General features: G+C 42.6%; 1 pseudogene; it reads left to right on the top strand.

Moving 5' to 3' along the window:
• The first annotated feature begins 625 nt into the window (after positions 1 to 625).
• LOC118990038 (melanoma-associated antigen B10-like) lies at positions 626 to 2,119 on the top strand (annotated as a pseudogene).
• Positions 2,120 to 12,663: the final 10,544 nt, after the last annotated feature.

The following is a 12,663-nucleotide window of genomic DNA, read 5'->3' as shown; positions in this document are numbered from 1 at the left end:
CCAGGACAAAGGGAACCCTAGAGATCACACCTCCTGCCATAAGCCCTGGTGACCCCACAGCAGAGCTTTCAGGGTAAGATTTCCTCACTTTGTCCTCAGCAGTCACAGAGAGAGGAGGATCCAATTAGAAGGATGTGACTTTGGCATTTTTAGATGTCAAAGTGAGCATTGAGAGGGGTATACAGAGTCATGCTCTTCCTCTGTAGGAAGTCCTGGGGAGATCTGCTATTCTTGAATCTACTCCCTCCACCCCCACATATTCCAGAGTATCAGGTGGAGAAATCCTTGGTCTGATTGCTCCAATCCTCAAGTCTGCAGAAGGAAGGATATCAGGCAGCCAAGGAAAGGAGCCACAAAAGCAAACTAAGGATTGAGGGACTGACTCATCACAGAACAAAAGGTATTTCACAGAGCTCTACCTGTCATACTATTCCTGGGGGCAGGGGGCACATGAGGAAGATATGTAAAATGGAGGCCTTCCCAGACTCCTCTGCAGACTTTTGTGAATATGAGGGCCTTGCTCCAAGAAGATTAAGTCTAAGGTCAGCTAAGGGACAGCCCAAGGCTGTGCAAAAAAAAGTGGTGAGGACTCTGAGTGAGGAATGAGAACCCTGATCATCCCAGGATGCAGACGGTCCTACAGAGCTCTGCTATTGCTATCATCCCGTGGTATACTCCTGGTGGTGTGATCAGGTAAGATCCCCACCTAAGCTCCTCACCCATAATGTCATAGAGGTGAGGGCATTGGAATAAAGAGTCAGCATCAAAGCAATTCAGTAGAGAAAACACCTCAAATCCTGCCAGAAATGCAGGTAATGGCTCTGAATGTGAATGGAAAGAAACATCTGCTACTCAAGAACATAGGGGGATCCACAGGGCCTAGACTTGTCAGACCTTGTATCAGCTCCAGTAAGAGCCAGGTATGGCTGGAAAGCTGCAGCCCAAGGTAAACTCTAGTTACCCTCACAGACTCCTCAGGAGAAAGGTAGCTTGGAGAGGAGGAGTGCAGCATTGTGAGTTCCTAGAGCAGTGTCCTCAAGTCAACCTGCAGAGATAGCTTTTGATAAGGCCTCAGGTTGTAGCTCCCTGCTAAAGGCATCACACAATTTTATCCTCTTTCCTCCAGGTCACCTTTCTCACACTCCTACTTGCTAAACCTGACTAGAGTCATCATGCCTCAAGGACAGAAGAATAAGCTTTGTGCCCATGAGAAATGCTGCAAAGCCCAAGAGCAGTCCAGAGATCTAGTGGGTGCTCAGGTCACTGTACCAGAGGAAGAAAAGAGACCTTCCTCCTAATCTCCTGATTTCAATGATGATTCTCAGAGTTCATCTGCAACTGAAACACCCAGCAATCCTCAAGTGCCTGGGGGAATCTGCTCCATCACCACAACTGTTTGGGGTCATATCAAACACAATATTCATCCCCTCTGGATGAAGAGGTGGTTGTGTTGGTGTACTACCTACTGTATAAGTATCAAAGGAAAGAGCCCATTACCAAGGTAGATATGCTGAGAAATGCAGTTCAAGTGTAAAAAGCATCACTTCCATGAGATCCTCAGGAGAGCTTCTGAGCACTTGGAGTTGGCCATCAAGTGCTTGACATCAAGGAAGTGTATTCCAACTAGAGTACCTATATCCCCATCAAAAAATTGGAGCTAAGCTGTGATTCAAGAGAACACAGGTGTGCCCAAGACCGGTTTGCCGATGACTATCCTGGGCATGATCTTTATGACGAGCAACTGTGCCCCTGAAGAGGAAGTCTGGAAAGTGGTGAATCTAATGGGGCTGCATGTTGGGAAGAAGTACTTCATCTTTGGGGAACCCAAGAAGATTGTCACAGATAATTTGGTGGAAGAAAATTGCCTGGAGTACTGCCAGGTGTCTGACAGTAATCCTCCACACTATGAGTTCCTCGGAGGCCCAAGAACCCATGCTGAAACCAGCAAGATGAAAGTGCTAGATTTCATGGCCAAGATGAATGATACCATCCCCAATGAGTTCCCACACTATTATGAAGGAGAGATGAGGAAGAGAGAGCCCTAGCCAGAGCTGTAGCCAGGGCTCATATTTCTTCCTTGACCAGGGCACACTCCAAGATTATGACCAGCAGCTTATGACCCAAGTAAATGCTGAGGAAGATTATTTACTGTGTGTTTGAAGAGAACAGCTAATGTTCTCATTAGTGGAAGGTTGGGGTTGGGCTAGAGATAAGAATTTATAACATGTTTGTGTTTCTGTTCTATGTGGTAATTTGGATATTTGTGTAAATGTTGCTCCTTTTAATACAAGGTTTAACTAACTTCAGATTCTGAGTTAGTGACTGATATATAAGTCAAACAGGTATTGATGTTTACGAGGTTTAAGAGTATGAGTTTTACTATTTTAGTATGTTGACTATAATTAAAGATAAATTTAACAAAATCAAAAATTATTAAGTTCATTTACAGGACCTCGTATAAAGGATACATGGACAACAACTAAGGGGGGTGGAAATGGGAGGGAGGTGGGGAGCACTAGGGAGGGGGTGGGCTGGGATGGGAGTAAAAGACAGAAAACTACTTGAACAACAATTAAATAAATTTTAAAAATTATTAAGTTCATTAAATCTTTTTTCAATTTGAGAAAAGATACTATGATTTAGAATTTCCTCAGTAGCTCATGCATCTAATAATTAGCCTAATAAAATTATGTTTTAAAACTGCAAAAATTTGCTATTTTCTAGAACAAATGGGGAAATTTTCTCTATTTAGTTATTTGAAACAAAATCATAGTAGTGTATTGCTTGGATATTTTCTTGGAAATGTGAAAGAATTTAGTAGTAAAATATTTGGGATTAAGGTTACAGAAGTAAAGTGATACATGATAAATGTTTGCATTCTCTTGTCACTTTTATTTTGTTGTTCTGTGAACTTAAGAGATAATTCTTGGATGTGCTTAGATTATTCAAAATGTAGAATTAATTACATCATAATAAATTAGATCTCTTGCACATTCACTCATTTATTTCTCGAACATTCTTTGAGCCTCTGCTCTTCAGGAGGCTCCTTGCTAATTCTGGAGATGTCAGGATCAAAAAGAGTCACTGTACCCATACAATGGTCAAGTCTAGGAGGACTCTCAAGTCAGAAAGATGGTGAGATATATCCTAAGACCTAAGGACAAATACAAAGATAGAGAGAGGTCATGGAGGACCTCTATGTGAGCAGTTATGTGTAAATGTCCTGAGGCAAGCAAATGGCATGTCTTTTAGTGTGAGTCAATTTTATATTAAGATGGATGGACAGTCAGATGGGGAGGCCATGGGTGGGGGTGGCAGTGGGCAGACCCTCAGAAGTTGTGTCCAGAGTTGAGACACAAAACCTGAGAAGGTGCTTCCAACAGTCACTTTAAGATCATAAATTAGCCAGCGAGAAACTTCCACCTGAGGCAGGAATGGGATGTGTCCTCTACCTTTGTCCTAGTGCAGGTGAACACAGTCTGCAAAGTAGGTATTTTATATACACTATTGCCATGGAATCTTTGAGAAATAAGGGTAATAATGCATTAATATGTGATACTCAAAAGCCACTGTGTTTGCACGCTTTACTTTAGGCTGAAAAAAAGATTATGGCTTATAGGGCATTTGTTTGAATATAAATTGACAAACTGAAAGTGAGAAATGGACAGTCTGATGAGAGTGAGCAAGTTAGTCCTTGACTCCTTTTATAGGATCCTTGCATACATCCATTCAGAAGTTTCTCTCAATTGCTTATAAACAATCGCCAACATTTTCCTTAGCAAGTTACTTAATATTCTTGGTAAGAAGCATTATCACTGAGTTGGTGTGTTACATCCCACATGGCTGTATATTGTTTGACATCTCTAGGATAAAAATAAATCTAAAAACTCCAAGATGTGAAATGGGTGATCTTTGAGGTCAAAATTGTATAGTGATATACTAATTATCAAAGATTAAATACATACCAGTCACTGGACCAGGTGCCTCAAACAAATTATTTACATTCTAACAGTCCAACTTCACAAGGTACACATGAACCAGGGAGCAAGATGATCATGTCAAGTCCAATTCAGAGGAAGAACCTGAGGCACACATAGCTTTGAATTTTTCATGAGTTGAAATAGCTCCTAAGAAACAAGCTTGACAATAAAGACCTGGTCTGGTACTTCTAGAACTTATACTGCTCCACTCCTCCCTGCCTAAGGCCGGCCTTGTGCCTATTAGTTCATTTCTCTTACTATTCCATGTTTCTCAGGCTGTAAGAAGAAAGAGCCTGTGGCTCTAAAGTGCACAGAGCAGGCCTAAAGAAGGAAGGCAGAAATGAGAATCAAACACAATTTGGGGATCATCTGGGGTTTTGTTTACCTAGGATCCTCCTGTCCCCAACCCAGGGTTCCTTGAGAGCTGATTCTTCCCTGGGTCCAGCCCGAGTGTCCAGTTCCAGCTCTTCCCCTAGGCCTTTCCCAGTGTGTGTCCTATGCAGACTGGAACCTGTCCTGTCAGCCAGCTCTTCTCTGCATCTTCCTCTGCAGGGTGCAACTGCTTGCTGTGGAATGCATAGCCCATAACCCCTGCCCTCTCGACCTAGAGCATCCCAAATCCTTGCAGATCCTGGTCTTCACTGTGGGCCTCTCTGATAGCAGCAGCCCCCTCCATGCAGTGACTCATTTCACATGGTGAAGTTTAGACAACTCATTGCCGGCCCTGGCTGCTTCTACCAAACTCTTAATGTTTGTTTTTGCCAAATCTGTTGATTGGTAGACTGACTTGGCAGGAAACCTGCAGAGCCTTGATTTATAAACCAGACCTAGATAGGACATTTTAAAATATCCATGATAATTGCAGCAAAATTTTAAAACTTTTTTACTTTTATTTTTTTCAATTACAGTTTACATTCAATATTACTAAGTATTGGTTTCAGGTGTGCAGCATAGTATTAGATAATCCTATACTTTCAAAAACATTCCCACCACATCTCTCCAGTCATCTTGGAATGATACATAGTTATTATAATATTATTGACTATCTTCCCTGCAGTAGAATTTTAGTGGAGTGTCTTAATTGACTGAGAAGGCCACTAAATATATACCCTGATGAAGGGGCTTAACTAAGTGGCCACGAACCAAAGCCTTGCTCCTAAGAGGCAGATGGGGAAGGCCTGAGGAATCCACTATGGAGCAAACTTCACTATGTAGCAAACATTAGCAGAGGTTGGAGTCTCACAGACCCTGTAAGCTTCTCATAAAGTTATAGTACTTTTTTCTGGCTACTGTAACAAATTACCACAAATTTAGTGGTTTAGAGCAGCACACATTCATTATTATCAGTAGGTATTATTATTATATTTCTTTAGGGATAAAGATTGGGATGGCTCTGCTAGATTCTGTGCTTGGATTTTCACAGGCCCAAGTCCAGCTTTCAGCTGATGGGCCTCTCTTCATAAGCTCTGGGAAGAATGTCCTTCCCAGATCATTCAGGTTATGGCAGAATTCAATTCCTTGTGGTAGTGGGACTGAGGCCCTATTCCCTGACTGTCACCTGCAGCTGACATTGCTTGGCCTGGCCTCTCTCCAGTCTTTATGTTGGGCGATATATTTTGACACAGCAATGAAATATTGGAGCCTTCTCACACATGGAATCCCTCTACCCTTCCCCTCTGCTGCACCTCTCTTTTGTCTTCAAGAGAAAGTCCTCTGCTTATAAGGGTTCATGTGATTACATTGGGCCCACACATATAATCCAATGTCTACTGTCAAGTTGGTTTTATTCCCTTACGTATCTACAAAGTATCTTTGGCCATGTAACATAACATAATCACAGGTTTCAGGGAAAATGCATGGGCATCTTCATGGGGCTATTATTCGGGTTACCACCAAGGTAGAAATGTCTCCCTGGCAGACGTGCCAGCTTTGATAAGAAAAATAATGATAATTTACTATCATTCTCCTGACCCTTGTCTGTATCTGCCCCAGGAGAAAAATCCAGACCTTTCAGTGTGTCTAAAGGCACCTGCGCAAGCATTCAGGCAGTTTCTCCAGGTGGTGGGTAGCAGAGACTCACAAGTTATGATTTTGACCTTGTAGAGAGGAAGAAGAGAATTCTCAGTGTACTGGGATTAGAGAGGTTGTTGGAAAAGCCAGTGCAGAAAAGTGCTGTGGAGTGAAGAAGGGTGATGCCTCCATGGTAAGATTTCCAGTGTCCTTAGAGAAATTGGTGTGATCCTATATTTGAAAATGCTGGTCACATAATAGGCACTCGACAAATTTGGAGTGTTGCAAGGCAGTTTGAGCCTTTTCAGAAACTTCTCCAAGAATGCAGAGGATTTTTGTACACGGATTATAAGTGCTGCACTTTACTGAGCACCTACTCTGTGACTGTTGGTAGGGAGACTGCAAGTGTCCATCCAAGCTGTGCCTTGCTCTCCTCCTGGGCACACGAGAATACTATATTGTCCAGTCCACTTGCATTAAAAAGGGTTTTGTGACAACCATTGCCACTGAAATATGAACAGAAGCAAAGTTTTTTTTTTTCTAGACCAGGGCATTAGAGAGTTGGTGTGCTACTTTCTGCTTTCTATTCAATTCAGCAGCAAACGTTGAGAACCTGTGTTGAGATGTGAAGTCACATGATGGGAGTAGCCTTCATCCCTGGGCCACCTGACAACAGGGATTCTGCCTACCTGTGCCAGACTTAATGTGCGTGAAAAGAAAGTTTTGTAGTGTTAGGTCATTCAGCTTTCAGGCTTCTTCCACTACAATCACTAGCAGTTACTTATCTGAGTAACACAGAGCTTCTCTTTTTGTTGTATTCTAACTTAGATAAACTAATTACAATAGAAATAAAGCATATATTGTTGGCGCTAAAAAATTCTACAAATGTGAAATAATCACACTCCTGCCTCCTTTCTATGGTTCTGTAAAATTAGGCCTTATTAGAATAAACCACAACTAAAAGCCTTGCATGTATAATTTTTAAGTTTATTGTAGAGTTTTTCTTAAATATACATGCTAGAAGAATACACTATTGATAACTTCCTTTCAAAATGTCTCCAGTGAGCACTGAGACAAAGTCCTGAGTATCACAGTAGCATGGGAACCCCATTCTCACTCCAGCTTACCATACATTTTATCTGTATTGCTTCTGAACTGTATGTCACTTGTGAATAATAGGTTTTATGACTCCTGTCTGATCAGAAGTTCTTGGGGATTCATGTAGGCATCTCTCTGTTCTTCTCCATATCCACTCTCCCCAACACAGTATATATGCAAGTTTTCAATGGATATGAACTGAGGTGTTGAAGAAGGAAGGTGTAGGTTAAGACTTTAGAGAAGGAATGCTTGGTTGAGAGACCAAAACAATGCTTCACTCACTATAGCACATGAGCCACAGTGGTGGACCTGAGAAACATGAGACTCATAACATAAATATGGACATCTTCCTGTAATGTAATCATCAAAATAAATTCATGTACAGGGGTGAGTAAAAGTAGGTTTATGGTTGTGAGTACACTAAACACAGAGTTAATAAATCTACTCTAATAATCATAATTTGCATGTTTTTTTCCATATGAACAACTGTAGACCTACTTTTGCCCATTCTTGTAGTGAGCGCTTACTGAATGTCACACAACCTTTTCTTTGGCCTATCTTTTCTAATCCTTTTCTGACATCCTACTAAGTAATGACAGTCCTTTTTTTTTCAGATGAGAAAATTGAGATGTAGAGAACTTGTCCAAACTGGTAGGGCAGAATTTTAAAAAGGGAAAAAGACACTGTGAGTTTTTAAGATACATGTGTAATGGTGTATATCATGTTCTGACTCTTGCCCTTGTTACTGAATAAAATGAATGCAGGATCTTTCTGTGAGAGTACACATAGATCCACCTCAATCTTTTAACTACTCCCTAGAATTCTAAGGTGTATGTGCCATAAATAATGTATCCATTCTCTTCCTGATGAACACATAACCTGTTCCTCATTTCTTGCTACATTTAACAGAACTGATAACAGCATCATTGAACATGGTTGTTGCACAAATGTGGAAATTTTCTTATAAGAAAGATTAAATAATGTATAAATTGGATTAAAGTTGAAATAATTTGGTGATTGTAAATATTTTTAACATTTCTGAAATTGTATTCCTATAATACTGTCCCAATTCATATTGTCACAAATTAATTTGTATGAATAACCAATAGTCTTACAGATATTTAATTTTATCAATTTTAAATTTGGAGGAACATTTTTGCTGCAATTATATTGTCTCAACTCCAATTTGTATTTCCCTCTTTTGTAATCAAGCTGAGCAGAAAATTAACATACTCCCTCACTCATATGAAATAGGATTTCTACATTGATGTCTTGATTACCAGGATATCTCTGGGCTCATGCTTTAAGAATTCTCAATAGGTATTTAAGTTTTCACTTCAATTTGAGAAGCAAGGTTTTGTAAGAATGACCAGGTGCCAGGAAGTTAGCCTGGGCAGGAAAATATCAGTAACCGAAGAACACCAGGAAGATGGGAGTGGGTTATGTGGGGTGGGGAGACGGAGAGCAATTTCTAGATAGATCATGTAGTAAAACAAGTCCACAGGGCCCAGGGCAGCTGGAAGTCAGGGATCTGTATGCAGACTTCATCAAAAGGCAAACAAAATTACCAGAAGGAGAAAAGATGGAGAATCTGGCAGAGTGTACCAGACAACTTACATGCATAAGCTAGAGAATTTCCGAATCATCATTACTAGCATCAAGTTCTAAAGTGATCTGCATAGGCAGATTTATTCAATGCCAAGACCAGAGGCAGGCTTAGTACTCCTTCCTACCTTAGAACACTCTCTGCCTACTCTCAGGCAGAAGATACCTGGCTCCCCTGTGTCACCCACCAAGTGATGTTATTAATGGAATTAGGGAGAGCTACATCTTTTCATTACTCTGGGTTTTCCGGGCATCCTTGTGAGTGTAGCAGGGCTGAGAGCTGTCTTGATGCCAAGTAGAGAATGCTATTTTTCCCCGTCTTTATGGTACTACTGCCACTAAGGTTGAGGCCGTGCAAATGGGTGGGATTTGTTGGTGATTTGGGAGAGTTAAAATAGGGCAAGTATTACCAATGAATAGTGGAAAGGGGTGTGCAGCTACACAGAGGGGAAAATTGGAGGGGTAAATCCCTAGGGAAAATTACTTCGGTGACTGCGGCAATAAAGGGTTGAATGTGAACATGCCTTGAAAAACAGTTCGGATGTTATTCCTGCTCAGATTGCCTGCCATGGTTCCTGTTTTCTTTGCATAGCAGAGGGTAGATGTACCTTGTGTTTAGTAGTCCGTGTTGCTACCAGATACTGACTGGAGTAAGGGGCTGGCCTACAATGCAAACACTTGCAGAGTGAATGGAGAACCATTGTGTTAAGTGTAGCTCCTTGTTAAATTGCCTAGAAGGGGGTTGGGTAACAGATATAGGTAGAATTCAGCTCTATTTTTTAATGTAAAACTCCAACTTGATTGCATTGGAATTTAAAAAATAGATTCCATGCTAGCCATTCACAAAGTCATCACAGTGTCTATAATAAATATACTAAAGTCTAAAACTTTAAAGTAAGGACAATGAGCAACCTGTCAGATTCCACCAGCAGATGGAGGAATCCCAGGCCCAAACAGAGATAAAGGTGAAGAATCTAGGTAACATCAGAGGGAGCCAGGAGCTTAGGTAAGGTCCTTAATTGAGTCTGAAGGACCCCCACCACAGAAGTTTGTGAACCCCACAGACTCTAGTCCCTGCTTTTAGTCCTGGTAGATTCTATGTAGGTATTACCAGCAGTAATGACCTCTGAATTTCTCCTCTGGAGAGTTAGGATTGAAGGTTTTGGACTTGGATGTTAGCCACAGGAGCATGGAAAATGGGATTCCAGGCATTAACATCAGTAAAGGACTGTGTGTGAATTCTGAGGGAACTACCCACCACAAAGCAGATGGACAGCACAATGACCTTCCCCTGCTATAAGTCTGAGAGACCCCAGTATGGCTGTGAGGCTCATATACCCCTTCATTTTACCCCCTGGAAACTGAAGAATAATATGGGGAGGGCTTTGGTTTAAGGCTGGTTAACCAAAGGGAGGAAAACCAGGACCAGCCCAGATAGGGCAGAAGTCCCTATGTCAGTTCCAAGGGAATTCTCCACCCTGAGACCAAAGTCGACCTCACAGAACCCTGCTTCTGTGTCAATACTGACAAAGCCCACGCAAAGATGTCGGAACTGGGATAAGGGGACAGTCACCTACAAAGGAGTACCCATCAGACTGTCAGCAGATTTCTCAAAAGAGACCTTACAGGCAAGAAGGGGCTGGAAAGAAGTATTCCAAGTCATGAAATCCAAAGACCTACAGCCAAGATTGCTTTATCCAGCAAAACTTTCATTTAGAATGGAAGGACAGATAAAGTGCTTCTCAGATAAGGTCAAGTTCAAGGAGTTCATCATCACCAAGCCCTTATTATATGAAATGTTAAAGGGACTTATATAAGAAAAAGAAGATGAAAATATGAACAGTGAAAGGACAGCAAACACACAGTTATTAACAACCACACCTAAAACAAAAGCAAACCAAGAGGACAGCTAGATCAGGAGTGGAACCATAGAAATGAAGAACACATGGAGGGTTAGAAACAGGGGGGTGGGAGGAGGAGAAGGGGGGAGAAGGCACAGAAAATAGCATAGATGGTAGGTAGAAAATAGGGGGAGGGTGAGAATAGTGGGGGAAATATAGAATCTAAAGAACTTGAGACACGTGGTTATAAACTAAGTGGGGGAGAATGGTGGGGGAGGGAGTGTGCGGGTGGAGGGGAATGAAGTGGGGAATAGAACAACTGTAATGGTATAATCAATAAAATATATTTTAAAAAAGTTTACACACACACACACACAAAACATGTCAGAACTGGTGCTCTGGGATATTAGACTCCCAGGAAAAGCATTGGTCTGAGAGGAGTGGTGTGATGTACAGTGAGTGAGGAGCTCTGGTCTCTGCCTAGAGTTAGAGTGAATTTCCTGAGTTAGGTATGGAGGTAGTATCCGTCCCAGCCACGAGAGGCTGCCAGAACATCACGCACCTGCTCTCAAGGGACTCGCCGGGCCGGAACTTTGCTGTCCACCATCGGAAGCACCAAGCGGCGGTTTAAGGATGTGACACACCACGAGTTCTGTTCCTGGTTTCTCAGACAAGCCACAGCCTTTCCGTGAGGAGGAGAGCGTCACATTAGGAGGCAGAGGAGCTTCAGGCCGTGCTTTGAATTAAGGTAAAGAGTGCTTTCCAGAGAGTTCTGACCCTGCTATCAGCCCTGATAGGACCCAGATAGTAATCCTCTGATAGTACAGCCCACAAGAATGTTTAAAATTTCCCTCGAGGGAATTGAGCAGGGTCAGGGCATCGGACCAGGATATCAGCTTCACACTAGAGGAGCGACAGGTCCCAGGCGCTAGCCAGTGTATGGCAAGAACCCTGAGTGAGGTTTGAGGGAACTGCATACCATAGAACAGATGTGGCTCCGCGGAACCCCGCCCATATTTTCAGTCCGAGAGACCACAGATTAGGTCGGATTGATGTAAACCACACCGACTTCTGTCTCTGGTATTCTCAGTGGCTGTGAATACCTTTGAATAGGGGGATGATGGTGTCAGGCCCTGACACACAGGGAAACACCCACTCCCATCAAAGGTGACCTCACAAAACCCCACCACTGCTGTGAGCTCTGGGATTACTTGGTTAAGAGTGTGAGGCTGAGCCACCCTCTCATATTGCCCTTGGGCAGTCTCAGAAAGGTGAAGTCTGGTCTAAGAGGGCAGACTCATTGTTGTTAAAAGGAGGGAACCCAAACATTCCTAGTACTCAATGTGAAGATCCTGAGTGAGGACTAAGGGTATATCACCAGTCTCAGAACAGTGGGGGTCACAGAGAGTCTTATCCAAGCCATCAGCCCTGAAGATCCCTCCATGCTGGTGATAAATGCAGTCAGGCAAATATGTTAGAATGAGGTCTCCTTCACTTTCTTCTCCAGACATTAAGGGACTGGAGGGCCTTGCTCTGAGGATATATGTCTTAAATCAGCAGAGGGCCCTACACAAAGTAAAGGTGAAGGCACTGAGTGAGGACTGAGCCCCCTATGCATACCAGGGTAGAGAATATCCCACAGAGCTTTCTGTGTACTTTCTTCCCTGCGCATCCCTGGGCAGGTGTGATAAGATGAAGTCCTCCTCAGTTCCTCCTGTGGGGTCTCAGAGAGATGAGGGCCTTGAAATGAGGGATCAACATCAGAACAGTAGAGCACAGGGAACTAAGGTCCTGCCAAAAGTGAAGGGGTGACCTTTAATGTGAACTTAAATATTCCCTAACTGAGAATAGAGCCATTGCTATAAGCACCACTGAGCCCCAAGCAGATCTGGTAGGTAGGAGCTGAAGTACACCTTGGCTATTTCCATGGGGTCCTCAGGGCAGTGGCAAATCAGGGAATAGTAGCCTCTAGGTTCCCAGAGCAGTTCCCTCAGGGAATACTGCAGAGGTGGCCATCGATGAAGCCAAGGTTTTATCTCCCTGTTGAAGTGACCCCCATATCTCATCCTCTCTCCTTCAGATCACTGAGTCATCTGCCCACTAACCTGCTACCCTTGTTGAAAGTCATC

This window comes from Sturnira hondurensis, unplaced genomic scaffold (assembly GCF_014824575.4).
Source record: "Sturnira hondurensis isolate 20B ecotype Veracruz unplaced genomic scaffold, ASM1482457v3 Scaffold0000856, whole genome shotgun sequence".
Taxonomy (NCBI): Eukaryota; Metazoa; Chordata; class Mammalia; order Chiroptera; family Phyllostomidae; genus Sturnira; species Sturnira hondurensis.
This window is presented reverse-complemented; position numbering and strand designations above follow the sequence as displayed.